Here is a 19,663-nt window from a genome sequence, read left to right on the forward strand (position 1 = left end):
GGAACAGCCCCTATGCACCAAATTCAAGTCCCATGATCCAAAAACTAAATAAATAAAATTAAGAAAATTTTATCAGCCCAAATTCTAGGGCTTCAACTCAGGGCTGTGGTGCTTTCCCTGAGCTTCTTTTGCTCAAAGCTAGCACTCTACCACTTCAGCCACAGCTCCACTTCTTCCTCTATTTTGTGAGGTGGAGGGTAGTTTATTAAAAATAAGAGTCACAAGGACCTTCCTGTCCAGGCTGGTTTTAAACTGTGATCCTCAGAGCTCAGCCTCCTGTGTAGGTAGGATTACAGGCATGAGCCAATGGTGTCCCGCTTTCTAATGCAATTTTTTTTTGTCAGTCATGGGGCTTGAACTCTGGGCCTGAGCACTGTCCCTCAGCTCTTCATCTCAAGGCTAGCACTCTACCACCAGTTTTCTGGTAGTTTATTAGAGATAAGAGTTTCATGACTTTTCCTGCCCCTGCCCTGAACCTCAGATCGCAGCCTCCTGAGTAGCTAGGATTACAGGTGTGAGCCACCCAGCTGCTAATACAGTATTTTAAAGAAGGTCCTCATAGAAATGTCAGCATAACAGAGTGGTGCTTTTTCACTGTGGAGCACGCTATGTGTCAAGCATTGCCTAAGTACTTGGATATGATAGTAAACAGAACAAGCTTCGCCATTAGGCTAGTGGGAAAGAGAGAAAATAATTGAGGGGAAAAAATAAATAGATACAAAAACATAGGGAACACTAAATGTACAGAAACAGGAAGATGATTATGATTGACTGAGCAAGTGAGAGTGGGCAGACCTGAAGGGGTTGAAGGTCATGTGGGTATATGAGAAGGGGCCTTCCAGACTGACAACAGCAGTGACAGGCCTAGCAGGGGATCAAGAAACATCAAGGCAAGAACAGTGTGGCGGTGCCTTGAATGAGTTAGAGAGTACTGACAAGACAAGTAGAAGGAGAAGACTAAAGACCTAAGATCTAGAAAGCGGAAGAAGGGCAGTTGTGTCCAGTCTTATGGTTCCGTTTAAGAACTTCAGCTTTTACACAGAGAATTACTTAAAGGTATTAGGGCAGAGGAATGATCCAATCTTAGGCTTGAAATCCATAGGGGATTTTGCATCTCATCTGGAGATTATGTATAGAGTACAAGTAGAAGGGAGCCCTTAGGATGACTGTACCCTAGAGACAATGACTTGAGGCTGGTGAGATTTTACACTGGGATAGGAATAATGAAGAGGGCAAGAAGTGGTCAGAGTTAGAGTTTTCAAAGTCAGCCCCAAGGGGTTTCTTAACAAATTGGTCATGCTGTGATGGAAACCATAAGCATGGGCATAGACATTTTCGTCTGCAGCATGACCAAAATGAAATTACCTGATAACTAGTATGCAAAATGCAAAGATGAAGCATGAAGAATCATGTGAAGTTGCACAACAGGAAGGTTAGAGTTGCCACCAACTAAAATGGTAAAAGAGACAGTTGGAATAAAAGGAAAGGAGAGAGAGGTCTATGTTGGTATTGTAAATGTGGGAGTCCACATAGTCCAAATGTTGATATCCAGGGTCGTGACATGGGTTAAGGATAATAGAAACAGAGGGGAATGAGGGTGTCTATGGATACCCCACAGTCTTCTTTCTGACCTCTTCTCTGTCTGGGCTCAAATGTCACCTTTTAGTATTCTCTGATCCCTCAGGTAAAGGGATCATATTTTCTTCTTAACCAAACACTGTTACCTTACAGCTTATGATACAGTTTACTTTTAATAAAGAGTGAAGCCAGGGATTTTTGTTTTTTTTTTTTCTTTTGGTCATTGATATATCCCAGGTACCTAGATCAGTTGCAGCTTATAGAAAATCCTCACTGACCAATGACCCCATTACTATCGGACACACGTGAGACAGGCCCCTTCCATCTCCTAGATGCTAACCCTTGTTCTGTTTGTACACCAAGGAAGAGAGGACAACCCTGAAATAAATTAGAGTAACAATAACAGCTGAGATTAATGAGTGCCCGCTCTGTGCCACACTTTGTTCTAAGGACATCACATGTAAGTAGGTCACTTCATTCTTGCAAACATCTTTTAAGGGGGGGGGGCTCCTGTCCTCATTACATAGGAGGAAGTGGAGGTAAAGAAAAGCAGGCTTGGTATTAGCACACAGTCAGCGCGGACTCAGAGTCTCTTTGGGGGGGTCCTCCCCCATCCTCAGTGCCTCTCACAAGCATGTGCCTTGAAGGAACAGAGCTACCAGGTGAGTCTGGATGTGAGACATGGCATGACCAGTATTTGCTGAGAGTACAATAGGCTTCCTGGGCATTGGCCTCCCTGGACATCGTCCCCACTAAAGACTATTCAGAATGGTTGTCCATGCATGGAATTTGAAAAGATTATGTCACGAAGACTCATTGAAATATTTTCACATCTTTGTTTTTTCACACTGGGCAGGGAGACTAGGAGGGAGACTCCTTTCCTAATATTTGCCCCCATTCCTATAATCCCTTCCAAACAAATTATCTTCCTAAGATCAAATTCTTGCTGTAATTTATTTTTTTGTATTCATGGAAAAATGTTTTCAGAGAAACTTATTTTTGTGCCAATAAGGACACTAAGTTGCATATATACCGTCTGATGGCAAGTTGAATTTCGGGACTTGTGGGGGAGCATTTTTTGGGGGGGTGATGACTATGAGGAAAAGGGTATTACATGCCCAGCAAAACACATTTGCACAAAATGGAAATCACTTGCTTTGGTTTTCCCAGTACCATTTGGATAGTTTTATTGCTACATTCGGGAGGGGATTTTACATAGTCTTTTCCTTCTGTGTTCATCTTCCAGGATGATTAAAAATTTAAAGAAGTGTGCAGGAAGCCTGGGTAGCAGCTGCTGTGTTAAGTGGGGCACATCTTCAGAGCGTTCCATCCGCTAAGTGGAAAGAATTTTAAAGAAAAATAACCTAAATTCCTGGAGGTGGTGAGCAAGTTGCCCATGAGTCAAGAAAACAGTAAACTGCAATGAATTCATTGTGAACTCTTATTGTACTCGGCAAGAACCCCATGTCTAATTATAATTTTGTGATTTAACTGCAGTGAATCGAATTGAGGTGGTAGTTATAGCTTTCCTTCTGCCTCCCCATTTTGTGAATTCACCCAGGGCAAGTTCGCAGTGAGGAAACTCCATTACCATTTGGTCCAGTGGAATTTCGAGATGTGCTAAAGCTAAATTAGGGCTTGATGGTTTTTGATGGCATGTAAATTAGATTCCAGGCTTCTGTATAATCTCTATAATCATACTTATCTATGGATTAAGAGGTGCTTTTTCCTCCCCCAAAGGGCACTGGTAACCCCTACTAGGAAAGTATGCACTTATTATGTGTAGCTAGTGTTTTCATTTATCACTAATGCTTAAGGGTTTGTATAAAAGTATTTGTTCATCAAACATTGGATTTTGGTACCTACCAAGAGTAGCTAGGTATCATAGAGAGCTCTTTTAACATTGCAGAACCCTAGAGTCCATTCTCAAATATTCTGACTCCACAGGCTAGAGGAGGCAGAGCAATATGGATTTATGAAAGCTTTGTCCCCTCTGGAAATTAATTGGCCTCTGGCATAAACTGACTTGTTAGGTAGATGGGGAGGTTATTCCTTACTCTTGATTATTCCTGTAAGGAACAGTTTTGTACTTGACCATCAGATAGACCCAGATACCATCATCATCTCTATCTTTGATTACCTGCTTATGTCATCTTTCTGTTTCCTCACTTGTTAAATGCATAAAATAATTGTAAAGAGTGAGAAAATGTGTATTAGGTTCTTGCTACATAGAAGGTACTGGATCTATGTAAATGATCTACATTATATTTCCATTGCTTCTGTGTAGAGCTTTCTAGTCCTGGTTCTTTGATAAGGAGAGTGAGCGATCAGATTCAGAACTATAGATATCCTAACAGAGCAAAATCCAACTGGTTTCTGGATAATGGAGTCAAAGCACAAACCTTGTTGTTATAGTTGTGCCCTTAGTTGTCAGAGTGACTAATAGCTACAATATTTATCTAACTGTATTAGTGGTTCATGGCTCTTGAAACACATTAACCCAATCCTGGTGACTTGTTACAACAGAAATTTATTTGCTTATAACTTGGGTGTGTGGGGGGGGGGCGAAACAGAAGCTGGAAAAGAAGGTGTCTGCTGGGTCATGCGTCCCCTGAAATCCCAGCTCTTTGTAGCTCTCCTTCAGAGTCCAGCACATAAAATGTTGGTGAGTTTTTCTGCTTTGAATTGCTTTGCTCAAAGAAAGTTGCCTGGAAAGCCTCATCTCCTCTGCAAATGAATTGGTCTCTGACATTATTCTTTGGCTTCTGATAACATAACTCATTCCTGTTTCCATCTTCACATGGCGTTCTCTGCGTTTCTATGTTCTTTTGTTATCTTTTAAGGATACCAGCCATTAGACTCGGAGCCCAGTTCTAGATCCAGGATGATTTTAGCTCAAGATTCTTAACTAATTTCATCTGTAAAGAGCTTAGATCCAAATCAGGTCACATCCTAAGGCTTGGAGTGTACTCAATTTTTTGAGGAACATTATTCAATCTTTTACACTGACTGCAATATAGACTGCTGAATACCCCTCCAATCTATTCTTTCTTCCTTAATGTTAACTTCAATTTTTTCCTTTTTATGCATTTATTTTTTTGGTCAGTACTAGGCATTTGAACTCAGGGCTTTATGCTTCCTACGTTGGCATAGGATCCTGTTGAACCATGTGTCCAATCCTGGTTTTTGCTGGTTATATTCAGGATAGAGTATCCATTCCCACCTATGTACACACCTGGACTATGATCTACCTGCTTTTAGGCTTCCCCACAATACCACAATACCACATCCAGCTTTGTTTTGTAGAAATGGAATATCAGACTGCCTGAGCTTCCCATTATCAGCCTTCCATGGAGCTTCTCAGGATGACAGGAGTACCACTGGTAGAGAAGAGGTCTTATAAACCTTTCCCCCTGGGCTAGCCTTAAACTACAATCCTCCCATTCCTAGCATCCCAAGTAACTCAGATGACAGGTGAGAGCCACTGACATCCAACTAACTTCAATTTTTAATGAAGGCTATCCAAAATAAAAACTTCATTTCCTCAGCTTTTCAATTAAGAATGTGCTCAGCGTTCTAGCCTGTAAGATGCAACCAGAAGTATGGTGTGACTCCTTAGAGAGAAGGAATATGGTTTTTCTTCCCTCCTACCTTTCTCGCTTCCTGGTATATAGACATGGAAGGTTGACTTACGCAGCCATTCTAGTCTATGACATGGAAGGCACATGCTGTGGACCACAGCAGCCCTGAGCTCCTGACAAGTTCAAGAGGCAAACCTATTCTGGGCTGACTCCTATTAGACTTGTGTGTAACAAAAGAAATAAGTCTCTGTCCTTTGTAAGTCACTGTTATGTAGGACCTTTCTGCTGCAGATAGCTGGACCTCCTCTTAATGAGAACACCATCTGTCATCTGTTACATGATAGATTTGAACTTTAAAATCTCAAAATAAAAATACCAGAATTGGAAAAAATACCAGAACTGCATTCAGCATTTTAATAAAATTCTGGTGGTTCCAAATAATCAGTCTTCCATACCAGGATCTTACAGTCACTATTACTATCTTAACTTAGTTAATAATTTAATAAGATATAACATTGTTATGAGACAAATGAGGTTAGATAATTTTCCAGGTAGACTCCTAGCACTCTGCTTGCCTGGGTCATGGCCTTGCCAAAATTCAGGAGTAACATTTCCAGTATAGACTCACCACAAGGTGAATGATGCAATCCACAGGTGTGCAATCTGTGATCTCGGAAGTCTGATCTCGTTAGTCTCTATACTGTATGTCAGTGTCATCCCTGGAACTGTTCACTAAGGGATCTATTGCAGATGACAGAACTTACCTGAGACGACTCACAAAGAAAGGGGTAGCCCTCTGCATCAATAGAACAGGTATCTGGTTGTCTTGCAGGAACCAACAGCCCCCAAATCTCACCTCTGTGTACTTCTCACATATACTGCATGAACACTGTGAGTTGACTCAGGAGCTCACTGTGTGGTAGCTTCTGCTGAAAGGGAAGCCACTTTCTGGAAAACTCACTTTTGTTCCCTTTTCATTGGTTCCAGCAAGCCACACTAGCCAGATCCAGCTCCAGAAATGTGATTTAGTTATTAGTACTAGTGACTTCCTTGTTTGGCCCAAGGGGAAGGGAGATCTGAGCTGAGCTTCCACAAATGATTCTCAGAATAACCTGCAGAACTGACACATCAGGTCACTGATGCTTCTGCAAACTTTAAACTTTCGGAAACTGTAGTCATGGGACCACACTGCCTTATTCTCCTCTTTTGGAAGCACTCTTTTTCTTAGGATATCAAGACACATCATTAACCTCCAAATAATCCTATAGTTAAGGACCACAAACTAGAACCTCAGTTACCAGAGCTACAGAAAAATCTCTTCAGAGAGAAATAAATGACAAACACCTTTCCATCTCATAGTAGTCATTCCCATCTTCCAGCGTTGGCGTAGATATTCCTCCTAGAAAGAAGGAAGGTTGTGAATGGGAAGTGCCCAGTGGGAAGGTCTGAATTGTGTAGTCTTGAGCTCCCCAGCTTTGATTGCTCAAGTAGGTCTCTCCAGGGAGGTAGAAATAGATTTGAATGAAATATTCAATGCTACTTTTGTACAGCACATTATGTCTTCATTATTTCACATCTTCCTCCATCACTTCATTTGTTCCTTCATCTGACACTGAATATACTCTACTATTTCCAGGCACTAGATGGTTGGGGAAAGGAGGTAGGAAAAAAATGTCCTGGTTTTAAGTTACATCAACAAAGTTTCACAATGAAACTTAGCAATCCACCTAACTTAATTTGGAAGCAAGTTTGAAATGGAGGTGTGGAGACACTATTTTTTTTACACATACCACAGGAAGTTGGATTCTTTTTTAAAGAAATTATCCAAAATAACATAATTTAAAATGTGTAGAAATGAAAGGGTTTGCATATCTGGAAAGGATACTGGGCTGTCACTATTGAAGTCCTTGAGTGGGAGTTGGAAGACACAAAATGCTTAGCAGATGAGTTCTTTCTGTATAAATGCTAACTTTGTACCTTTAGGAGTATTCCTATGAAAAGCAATATGAAATGAATAAAATTTTACTTTAATAAGCTGTATAAATAGCACCAGGAAAACAAGTTATAAGTCCTTTTGTGTGTACAGGGAATAGAAGTCTTCATTGAGGATGCAAAAGATATAGTTTTAGAGTCCTGTGAACTTTCCATTCTATTCTGCTGAATAGAAAACCACAACTGTCCAAGCACCATCATTATACACACAGTGTTCCAATTCTTCTTCTTCTCACCCTCCTCCCCCTACACACACCAAACCCAGCTCCACTGCCTGTCAGCATATGTGCAGTGAATGTTAACATCAGCGATGTGGGTTTGTTTTCCTTGGGAGATGAAAAAAACATAGGAATTGAAAACCATTCTATCTTCTGTTTAATCTCTCAATGTCAACCGCTTCCTTTTAAATTAACACTTCAGCATGGTCACATCTTTTATTTTAATAAATAAACCTTTCACCAGGTGCCAGGGGCTCTTGCCTGTGATCCTAGCTAGTGGGGAGGCTGAGGTTTGAGGATCAAGGTTCGAAGTCAGCCAAAGGAAGAAAAGTCCATGAGACTCATGTTAACTGACCACCAAAACAAAACAAAGCAAAAACCTGGATGTGGAGCTGTGGCTCAAGTGGTACAGGGCCAACCTTGAGCAGAAAAAAAAAAAAAAACAAGCAAGAGCCCAAGGCCCTGAGTATAAGCTCTAGTACTAGCACTAAATTAAAAAAAAAAAAAGAAAGAAAACTTCTTTTCCCTCTCTACCTCCCTACTCCTCCCTCCCCTTCATAGCCACACTGCTCAGTACCACTGTGACCACTGTCAGGGCCGCCTTAAGTTCTCCTCACTCCTCAGCCCTGCCCTTCCTCCACCAAAGCCGCCACCACTGTGGCAAGGATGCCAAGGATTTGCATTTCCCAAAATTCAGCCGATACGTTTCAAGTCTTTATTTTTCTTGGCTATGCAACAAATTCCAAACGATAGGAATATTTTCCTTTTACAACATTCTCTTTGGCTCCCAGGACCATATCCATTCTCCTGGTTTTCTTCCTACCTCTTTTGGATGTCCAGCCAGTCTATTTAGAGATGTAGTAAATGCTAAATAGGACTTTTCCTAGCTGGAAACAAATGGCAAAGAGTCCCCATAATCAATAGGACTTGTCCTGCACCCCTAGATTTTCTAGGGATCACTGGAGCCTCCCTCCCTCCCTCCCTCCCTCAGTCTCACTCCCCCCCACATACGTCCCTTCCTTCCTTTCTTCCTCCCTCTCACCACCACATACCTCCCTCCCACCCTCTCTCCCTCCCTCCCTCCCTCCCTCCCTCCCTCCCTTCTTCCTTCCTTCCTTCCTTCCTTCCTTCCTTCCTTCCTTCCTCCCTTCCTTCCTTCCTTTTTCTTCCTACTTTCCTTCCTTCCATCATTCCTTGGAAGTACTAGGTTTGAACTCAGGGCTTTGCACTTACGTGATGAGCACTCTACTAGTTGAGCTACCCTTTTTGCTTTAGTTTGTTTCTCAGAGAGGGTCTCACTCTTTTATTCCCAGGGATGACCCAGGATTGCAAGCCTACTACTATTCTCACCTTCAGTAATAGCTGAGATTACAGATTACTGCTGAAATTACCACACCTTGCCACTAGATGACTTCTTGAGAGAAGGTCCTTGGACAAGCATGGAGACCCACAGCTTTTCCCCTCACAGAAGAGGTAAGGGTCATGCTCTCCCCCACAGACCAGGTGAGAGGTGAAACTGGGAAGAATGTGCAGATGGTGCTTTCAGCTAAAACACTGGATTCCCATGTAGATGCTTGGGGCAACGTAAAACCCCGCCCTGGCCTACATTCAAACCCTGACCAGAGCCAAACATGATTTTAAAGAGTGGAAAAGACAGAAGCTGGCTGGAAAGTTCTCTGTGAGTGCAGTGAGCCCAGAGGATGGTATGGGTAACTTAACAGCCTAGCTACCAAGGTTCATAATGTTTCCGTGAGGTCACCTGGACCCACGGGGCAGGGAGATTGTACTTCTTTCAAGTGATGCTCAAGGATGTGACTAGGCTTGGCCCATGAAGTGTGGGTACAAAGGAAGGTATCATTTCTGTGCATGAGTTTGAGAGTCAGCACAAGGCTCTCCACATCTCCCCATCTGCCAGGGGGCCTCAGAAGCATGATTTGGGTCTGATTCTCTATCAGTCTGGCATCCTGAAAGACAACAAGAAGCAGAGCCTTGCTGCTGCTCACTTACAGTGGACATGGAGCACAAGTGAGATGACATTGTACTGAGATTCAGGAGCTGCTGTGGCATAACCCAGCTGACCTAACTAATACAGGAAGGTGCACGGTCTTACAGGAATCCTACCCAAGATGCAGGCCATATAAGGGCTAACGATCCCATCAAGAAAGCAAAGATGAGCTGGGTGCCAGTGCCTCATGCCTATAATCCTAGCTACTCTGGAGGCTGAGATTTGAAGATTCAGGTTCAAAGCCAGGCCAGGCTTGAAAGTCTGTGAGACTCTTACCGTCAATTAACTACCAAAAGCAAAAAACTTGCAGAAAGTAGAGTGGTAGCTTAAGTGGGGGATTACTAGCCTTGAACACAAAAACTCGACACCCATGTCATGGGTTCAAGCCCCAGGACCAGTGTACACACACACACACACACACACACACACACACACACACACACACACACACACACACACACACACACACATATACACACAGAGATGGAAGTAGTGGACAATTGTAAGGGGTCAGTCAGATCATGGGTTTTCAACATGGATTTTCAAGAAAGATTGTACTATCGAGGTCTGCAGAGATTTTAAAAAAATTATTGTAAAGGTGATATACAGAGGGGTTACACTTACATAAATCAGGTAATGAGTACATTTCTTTTTGAACAGTGTCACCGCTCCCTCATTTTCTCCCAGTTTTTTCCATCTCCGCAGAGATTTGCAGGTAGATGAGGGTTGGGTACATATCCTTAGAAAACTCAAAAGGCCCCTGCAAGAGGAAAAACATTTTATCATCTGTCATGGAAGAAAACATTTGACAGCCAACCACCAAAGAAATGTTTTTGCCACATTTTCTCCTATCATTCCTTAACCTTCTTAACCTCCTTAACCTAGAGGTTACTAAGAGTCATGGGGGAAATATGAAGTGAGAAAGTGGATGACAGAGCACATTCCCTCCCCCTCTCTGCTCCTTGATTGAGAGTCTGTGTCAGCCTCAAGCTGGGAGAAGGAAAAAAGCCTGGAGTCCATATGAGATGGAAGATTTAAGTTAGACAGTCCTGAATAGTTTATATGTATGAAAAATGGATCTGTTTAAACACCAGTATTGTTCTACATGGAATTGTTTGAATGCAATGATGGAAGAATGAAGCTATTTTTGACTGTATTTTATCAAAACCACCCAATGTAATAGTAATACTGGGTAAAGGAGGGAAGGATGCTGGGAGGAAGGAGGAAGGAGAGACAGATAGTTACAGATATGGAGAAACGAAGGAGGGAGGGAGATTCAGAGGGAGGAAATGAAGAAGGGAGCAAGGAAGAGAAGGAAGGAAGGAATGAAGGGAGGGAAGGAGGGAAGTAGGGAGGAAAGGAAGGAATAGAGGGAGGGAAGGAAGGAAGAAACATGTAGGTAGTCTTCAGGGTTTTACCCTAGAACCTCATTTCCCAGTCTGCTTTGCTTTCATCTACTTACATGGTGGCTGAAAGTTTCTATGCTGTGCTATTTCCCCAACCTGTTCAGGCATGACCATTGTTCTGTGTTCTGAGTCTCAAAATGGGGATACATAAATCCCTATTGAGTATTGTTATTTGGCTAGCTCATAGTAATCCATACCAACTGACTCACTCTCTTCCCTCCTAAACCTAGTCCTCAATCTTGTTTTTCATTTCACTAATTAACATCGAAATTCTGACTTTCATCTCATGGCTTCTAATGTACAAGCATCAAGTCCTATCTACCCTCTAAGTATATGTCCAATTTGTTTCTCTCCACCCCCAGTGTGACTATGTTTGTTGGTCTGAGTCATCTTTATCTGTCAAACAAAGAATGACAGTGGTCTCCATCTGCTTTTAGCTCTACTAAATTACACTCTACTTTTTTCATTGCAACAATGAGTGATCCACAGATCAAGACTAGTGTAAGCAGAATAGAATTTGGAGTGGGTTTTGTTTTGTTTTGGTGTTGTTTTGCTTTGTTTTTTGTTTTGTAGGGCTTGAATGTAGGACCCCACTTCTGGCTTTTTTAAAGTTCTTTGGAGATAAGGACTTTGTGGATTTGCCTATTCAGGCTTGCTTTGAACAATGATTTTTAAGTCTCAGCATCCTGAGTCACTAGGATTATAAGCATAAACCACTGGTGCCTGCTAAAGGGTGCTTGTTTGTTTTGTTAGATTTTGTGGTGCCAAAGATTAAACCCAAAATGAATGGAAAATATTCTACCACTAAGTTGCAACTTCAGCTCAGACTAGGTGGACTTTGTTGTTGTTAGGGAGTTTGTATGACAAATGATCTCTCTCTATATCCCACACTGGCTTAGAACTTGCTACATAGCCTGAGCTACCCTGGAACTCTCCACCCTCTGGCTTCAGCCTCCTTCATCATAGGAAGAGAGAGTAGAAAGTCAGTCTTTCAGTGCCTCATCTAGGAAATGTTTTTAATTAGCTATGTGACCTAGATCAATTAACGGGACACCAGAAAGGATAGCTTTCCAATATGCTCAGGAAGGAAAGATGAACTGGACATGGTGAGCATTAGCAACACCTCTTATCTAAGTCAGTAATGACTTTGTTCAGAAAGCCTTCCTGGACCAACTCCTCAATTCCCAGTCTGGGACAGTAGTAAGTGTTACTGGGTTGTGCTTCCTGAGTCAGTTAGTACCCATTATTCTACTGCCTGTTAGTTGTGTTGCCTTAATGTATCTCCCTAAGCCCAAGACCACCTTGCTACTTCACCTGGATCATTGCTGCTTCCCTGATAGATTTCAGCTTAAACTACTTCTAATAGTAATGAGGAAAATCAATGTAAACTCCAAATGCTCATAGTTTCTCTCCTTACAAAATTCTTTTGTAAGCTCCACCAGAACTATGTGGGGCTGAATCTTAGGGAAAGACAAAATAAAAAGAGCCTGATATCTCTTGTTATTGTAAAAAAAAAAAAACCTAAAGGTTTTTCTTAACTGTTTAACTGTTTAAAAAACTTTAGCCAATGAATTCTAGGAAATGGAAACAAGATGAGTTTTAAATTTGTCTCGTTGGCTCACTTCTCTGTCTTTGTGGGGGGCAATGGGGAACACAAATGGAGGGACAAAAGGGTGAACAAATACAGTAGTGGTACTCTGTAGATACTATGTTGAAAATGAACTATACAAGTTGTAGGCAGGGACTGGAGGGAAATACTAGGAGTGAAAGGAAGGGGTGACATCGTCCAAAAAAGAAATGTATGCATTGCCTAACTTATGAAATAATAACCTCTCTTTACATCATCTTTATAATAACAACAAAAAAGTTTAGCTCAGATAGATAGTCACTTTGAAAAAGCCAACAAATTTGTCATTAAAAATGGTCATAGCCATACTAAAGCTACCAGCCATAACTATGATTATTGCAGCATTATTTACCATAGCTAAGATATGGAACCAACCCAGATGCCCCTCAGTAGATGAATGGATCAAGAAAATGTGGTATATATACACAATGGAATTCTACGCCTCCTTCAGAAAGAATGACATTGCCCCATTTGTTAGGAAATGGAAAGACTTGGAAAAAATTATATTAAGTGAAGTAAGCCAGGCCCAAAGAAACATAGTCCCATGGTTTCCCTTATTTGCAATAACTAGTATATATCTGAGACAAGCAGAAAAGGTCATATAAGATGATGTTAAGCAAAATGAACCCCAAGATAAGGACACAAGTGATTTTTTCTTTCTTGCTATTGTTTCTAATGTATTTATAAGGTACCATGTGATTTTTTTTTGTTGCTTTGTATGTCCCTCTCCATGGTATAACACCTGTTTTCACTGTATTTGATGTTGGTATAATTTGTGGAGTGGAAGGGAAAAAAATAAATTGTTTAAATAGGGATACAGGTGGACCCATTGCAACAATGACACTATGTCGAAAAAACGAACTTAACAATTTAGACGCGGGAGGGAGGGGAGGGAGGGAGGGATGGCTGGTTTGTTGTGAAGACGGGAGGGAAGGGATGGGAGGGGAAAAAACAAAGGAGGAGGCAACAATGCTTGATAAGAAATGTACTCATTACCTTGCTCATGTGATTGTAACCCTTCTGTACAGTATTTTCACAATAAAAAACTTATGTAAAAAAAAATGTCACAGCTGGGCACTGGTGGTTTACACCGTGTAATCCTACCTATTCAGAAGGCTGAGATCTGAGGATCAAAATTCAAAGCCAGCCCAAGCAGGAAAGCCTATGAGACTCTTATCTTCAGTTGACCACCAAAAAGCTGAAGTGGAGCTGTGGCTCAAGTGGTAGAGTGCTAGACTTGAGCAAAAGTGCTCAAGGACAACACTCAGGTCATGAATTCAAGCCCTAGGAACTGCATCTCCAACCCTACAAAAACTGATTACAATAATTTGAAGATGTTGAATGTCAAAGGCACTAGGAGTTTGTAGTTTTCAAAGAGCAGAAGCTATAAAAATTGCTAAATGAAGGTTAGGATTAATAAATATTTAACAAAGGAGTTATATTATGATACAAAGAGAAAATGTCCATTTGCATGAAGATCTGTTACAGGAAATAAACAGTTACAACTTAAAACAGGTTTACTCTTATGAAAAATAATAACAAAATGATTTGTATATTCATAGAAGAAATCCCTGACTTGCCATTATTAAACTCTAGAGTGAGTTTACTATTTCCTGGGAAACATTTTGTGCTATGTGGGTTGTTTAAATACAAGTGTGCCAGAAGGTAAAAGAACACAGCAGAACTGACTTCCTTAAGCTCCTTCAGGCATAAAATTCTCTAGGGTATCATTATAAAGCAATTACAGATATGCTTCTACTCTATTACAGTCAATTCAATGGAAGCTTGGGTGAACTTTGTGAATGGAAAATACGATCACATTAGATGTGCATTTGCATCAAAAAATATAGGTTCATTTAATTATGGGTACCTGGGAAATTTCCAACAGTATGTGTGGAATTAGTACTCACCTAAATTTACTAAGACTTTCTTTGTCACACCCTATCTTGGGATCTTTTTCTCTGTCAGCAATATATTTATCATCTGAAAAGTGTATTAAGAGAAATGTCTGTGCTCATGTGAAAACTATGCTGGATTAGTCCAACTTCAAAGCTTGCATTTCTCTTACTAGGTGAATAAAAAGCAAAATGTTGCTCGTAAATGGATAATTGAGTGCAAATGCAGAAGTAATGGAATATTATAACTGAAAAAGAAATGGAGGAGCTGGCAAGCGACCTTGGATATAGCAAAATGAGAGATGTAAGATGAGCTAAAAGCAGATGCAATTGCTGGGAACACTCTGTTTGAGTGGGCAGCTCAATGCTGATGAGGCTACAAGATATTCAGGCTTTAACTAAAAAATCCTGGGGAGTGAAATCTACAATTGTATTTTCCCAGAATCAACAGAGCCAAGGACCATGGAATGAAGCCTCTGAAGCCATGAGCCAAACTAAATATTTCCACCCTGGAAGTTGTTTCTTTCAGGTATTTGGTCACAGCCACAAGAAATCTGACTCACATGGTAAGTTTAACATTAAAAAATATAGAAAGCCTTTCTCTTGAGACTCAATCATCTATGCAGTGATGCTATGAAACACCTGCTATGTTGGCTTTAAAAGCAGTAATTGTCCAAGAACTGTAATCCATTGCAAATCAATGATAAGACTGCTGTCAGGACTAAGCCAATTGGGTTTAAAAATGTGCTTGAATGCCAGTTTTTGGTATAGGTTCAGAAGCATGTTGTAGAAATGGGCCAGGGGTCAAGGACTAAAAGGACAGTACTGAAGGAGATTAAGATGGCAGAACAAATCTGGGGAATGAATGCACACCAAAGTTTGCTGAGAATTTTGTGTATCAAAATATTAAAAGTGGTTTATCTCAAGTTCTACAAGAAAAAAAGACACCAAGAATAAAAATGAAATGAGTAGAACATTTGCAGAGGTAAAAGTCTGTGAAGGATAAGGTGTCGGGACCGGGGTGGGCAGGAATAGGAAGGGACACATAACACAGGCTTGTTCCCAGGAAAACAAGAGAGGGAAGGAAAGGAGAGCCTTGTGGAGGAGAGTCCTGGACTGCAGCACAGTCAGGCTAATTAAGACAGGTGCCTTAACAGGAAGTGCTCGTTAGAAATAACCCAGCTCTAGTACCCTAGCTGAGCTCAGCCATTGTCTGAGAGCACACCAGTTACAGCATAAATGCAGTAGCTGGGCAGGTCTTTGGAAGAGAGGCTTGACTAGCACACTTACATGGCTCTAGGCGCTTCCCTTCCTAAGAGGAAACTTCAACAAGGAAGTTTATCAGAACAAACCACATCCAAGGTGCTGCAGCTGATCTCAGAACTATAGCTGGAATCCACTGTCTTTTCCTCTACTGTCCTTTCTACATTGCCGTCACTCTCAGCAATCACCGTGGTGATTCCTGGTATCTGTATGACCAAACCATTCTTGAGACCATGATTCCTTGGTAATTCTATCTTCTCAGGCTTATATGTCCACACATATGTCTTCATGGTTATAATTGGACAACAGCATACAAAAGGTGTCTAGGTAGAATCACATTTTGAATAGCCTTACTTTCTCCTGCTGTCTCAGATCAATTATCCTAAGTAAGATGATGACTTATTTTCCACAGGCCAATGGATACAAGAAACCACAAATGCTCGGGGCTTGGCCATAGGTTATGTTTACATGACACCTATGTCACCTGGCTTGGGTATACTCTGTTGGGGTTAAGAGCATTACCTTGCCCCAACCTCAGAGCTGTGAAGTCAGGAAGCAAAAGTCCTTTAGTAAGTGATTGGGAGTGATGGTATGTGGGCCACAGAAGTGTCACCTTTACCCAGAGGTATTCTCACATGTTCTTTCATTTGGAAACTCAGAGCCAGACAGAGATCGCTGATTTACTGCATATACTATGTTCTGAGTAATATTACTCTATTGGCTCTGAGCTCTGATTTCAGTCAATTATTTTTAATACTTTATCAGGCTTGTTTCTTTGGGATGGGTGAGAGATGACTGTATTTTGTGTAAGAGCCCAATTTGAATGGATACCCTGATCCAATATCATGTTAAATGGAACCAGGCCTATGAGTCAGACCTTCTATAAACCCTTGGACAGAAATGCCAGCTGAGGGTTTTCAAAGAGAAAAGACAAGTCCATACCTAGAATAAATATCTCTCCTTATGAGGCTAAACCACTGGACTTTTCAGGAAAGAAAAGCTGGATAACATCATGGCTTTTTGTCCTCTCATGGGAAACTATGCGGTCCCCAATATTGTAATATTCTGGGTAAATGCCCAAGAATGGAATGGCTGGATCACAGGGTAGGTCTATGGTTAGGTTTTTGAGGAATCTTCAAACTGCCCTTCTAGAGTGGTTGTACTAGTTTACATTGCCACCAACAGTGTAGTAATGTTTCTTTTTTCTCACATCTTTACCAGCATTTGTTATTGTTTGCATTCTCGAAATTGGCCAGTTGTACTGGGGTGAGATGGAATCTAATGTTGTTTGGATTTGCATTTCCTTTATGGCCAGGGATGTTGAGCATTTCCTTGTGTATATGTTGGCCATTCTTATGCCTTCTTCTGAAAAGGAGAGAGAGAAGAGAGAGAGAGAGAGAGAGAGAGAGAGAGAGAGAGAGAGAGAGAGAGAGAGAGAGAGAGAGAGAGAGAGAGAGAGAGAGCTTTTGAGAAGAATTTGGCCTTAGTTGACATGATTGTGGAAAGTAGATGGGCCCAGAATCTGAAGAGCAAGGGCAGCAGTCTAGACTCAGGAAGAAGTTCTAGTTTAAGTTCAAAGGTAGTTCACTGGTGAACCAGGAAGAGTACATATTGCAGCTAAGTCAGAAGGAAATCTACTAGAAGAATTCTTTCTTGCTCAGGGGAAGCCAGCTTTTTGTTCTATCTAGGATTTCAGCTAATTGGATTGAATCCACCCACATTATGGATGGCAATCTGTTTTACTTAATTAAAGTCCCCTGATTTGAAGTCCCTTGATTTAAATCTCATGTAAAAATACCCTCACAGACACATCCAGAATAATATTTGACCAAGTGCTTGGCCATTGTGACCTAGCCAAGTTGACACATAAAGATAATCATCACAGTGATACTAATATGTGCCATCATTTCTGGGACATAATAGTATGGTTAATTTACTGTCTTGGCTCAGGAAGTGCTACTTTCAGTGGCTTCTCTTGGCCTTCCCAAAATGATGGATCTTACTTCATGAGCAAAGGATATGAAAGAACCAAATTGCCATGGAAGGCAATCCTCCCTTTTCACTAAGGATAGGTGAAATGACTAGCTGGATTCGTGGACAGTGGTTGACACATCAAATCTTTGAGGTTCGGTGTCAGCTCAGACAGTTGTTTTAAAGCTCTCAGTATGGTTATCCCCTGCTTCCCAGTTTACAGTCACATGACTAAAAGGCAGGACTGAGGAACTCATTCCTATTGGTCCCTGTGGCCTTGCAGGGTTCTTCTTCCTCAGAACACAGCCATTTCTCAGTCACCGAGTTCTAGATCTGAAAATTTCCTCAGATGCAGGAAGTGAACAATGAATCCCGAGATGTTATTAGGGTAACCAACTTCACCCTCTAATAATTTATATTAAATAAAACTCTCACTAGTTGTTCTATTCCCATTAACCATTTTTATTTCCTTTCGTCATTCGCTCTCTGTATCTCTGTCTGTCTGTCTCTCATTCTGTATATCTGTCTTTCTTGGTGGCATTAGGATTTGAACTCAGGAATTCATGTTTGCTAAGCAGGTGCTCTACCACTTCAGCCATGTCTCTAGTCCTTCTACAAACCATTTTTTACATCTTGTAGATCATGACCCTTTGACAGTGACTCCAATATTGTTGGTGTTACAGGTAGTGGCTGCCACTGGTGGTTAAGCATTGTTACCTGGCCTCATCATTCCTAATGCTATTTGTGAACCCAGCTTGGTGACAACGTGAGCCCTGCCCTGAAGAAGGACCATCATCATGATGCTGAATCCCCTCCCCAGTGCTCTTCTGATTGCCTTGGAGAATGGTGTGTTCTCTGGGCCATGCAGTGGACATAATCCTCTGGTGGGCCTTCTGGCCGCACATTAGGAATTTACTGCAGAACCTTCTATATTCCTTCCTCTGCCCTCTGACACTTCTCTTAGTATAGGCTGTCACTTTGTCTGGGCACCTAAGAGCTGTTAAACAATATGTAGGCCTCCTCAAGGGAAAAGTGTCCTTGCAATGCTGTTAAAATCTCATGATCCAAGTTAAACAGGCTCCAAGTGTCTCATATTCTGCCTTTTTTAATTTCATTATTTCTCAGGTTCAAATCCCTCTGTAGGTAATCAATAGAACTTTGAAGTAACAACCCTCATTCCTATAGTCATTGTTCTCCCCATACCTCTGAAATACCTAAATATTTACTCTAAAAACATGGAAGGCTAGAGGCATGGCTAAGTAGAAGAGCACTTACCTAGTAAGTGCAAGGCCCTCAGTTCAAACACTTGTACTGCCAGAACACAACCACACAAAATTTGTTCTCTTCTATCAGGATGTATTCCAGGTCCTCAGCAGTGAAATCTTCAGCAATGGTGTGACCACCTTGTGCTAGGAAGTATTCAGTCACCTCTCAGAATGAGGTCCTCCTTGTCAGCAAAGCATGAGTAAACAATACTCAAACCTAATTACAATGCCTTTGTTCTTGGACCATTTTTTTCTTATCACTTATGTCAGTTTACATCCTCTTGGTAATGGACATCAAGCCACACTTAGGTGTTACAAAGAATTTTTTGGAATGGGTGGGAAGAGACTCAACCCACAGAGCAGAGGTGACACTTGTAAAAGAAAAGAAGGAAGGACAGATGAGGTAGGAAAAGCCCAGGCTGCAGAGCTGCTTGAAGAAAAGTCCTGGCTGCATGACTGGCAAAGACTGCTCTTTACAGGAATCTGTGTCAGGCAGAAATGAACCAGCTGTGGTACCCTATGTATACAGGCATTGCTTGGCAGTGCTGTGGGGGTAGGGAGAGGAGGAGGATGACCTTGGAATGTATGCTGCACATTTGGAGATACAGCCACTAGCTAGAGGCTGGTAGTCAACAACACTTCATACAGCACGCTGTCTTGGAGTGAGATCTGAGTACAACACCTCCACAATCGAGTATAAATGCAGAGGCAGAAAGAAAAGAAGCCAAGGCTAGGAGGCCAAGTGGAAAATGGAATGAAAGCCTGCCAAGAAGCATTTTGGGTAATACACAAAGGCATGCAATTAGAAGGGAAGAATAAGTTCTGGTGTTCCTATTGCACAGGAGGGTAGCTAGAGTTAACA

The sequence above is a fragment of the Dipodomys merriami genome, unplaced genomic scaffold (genome assembly GCF_024711535.1).
Source record: "Dipodomys merriami isolate MVZ:Mamm:240054 unplaced genomic scaffold, mDipMer1.0.p SCAF_464, whole genome shotgun sequence".
Taxonomy (NCBI): domain Eukaryota; kingdom Metazoa; phylum Chordata; class Mammalia; order Rodentia; family Heteromyidae; genus Dipodomys; species Dipodomys merriami.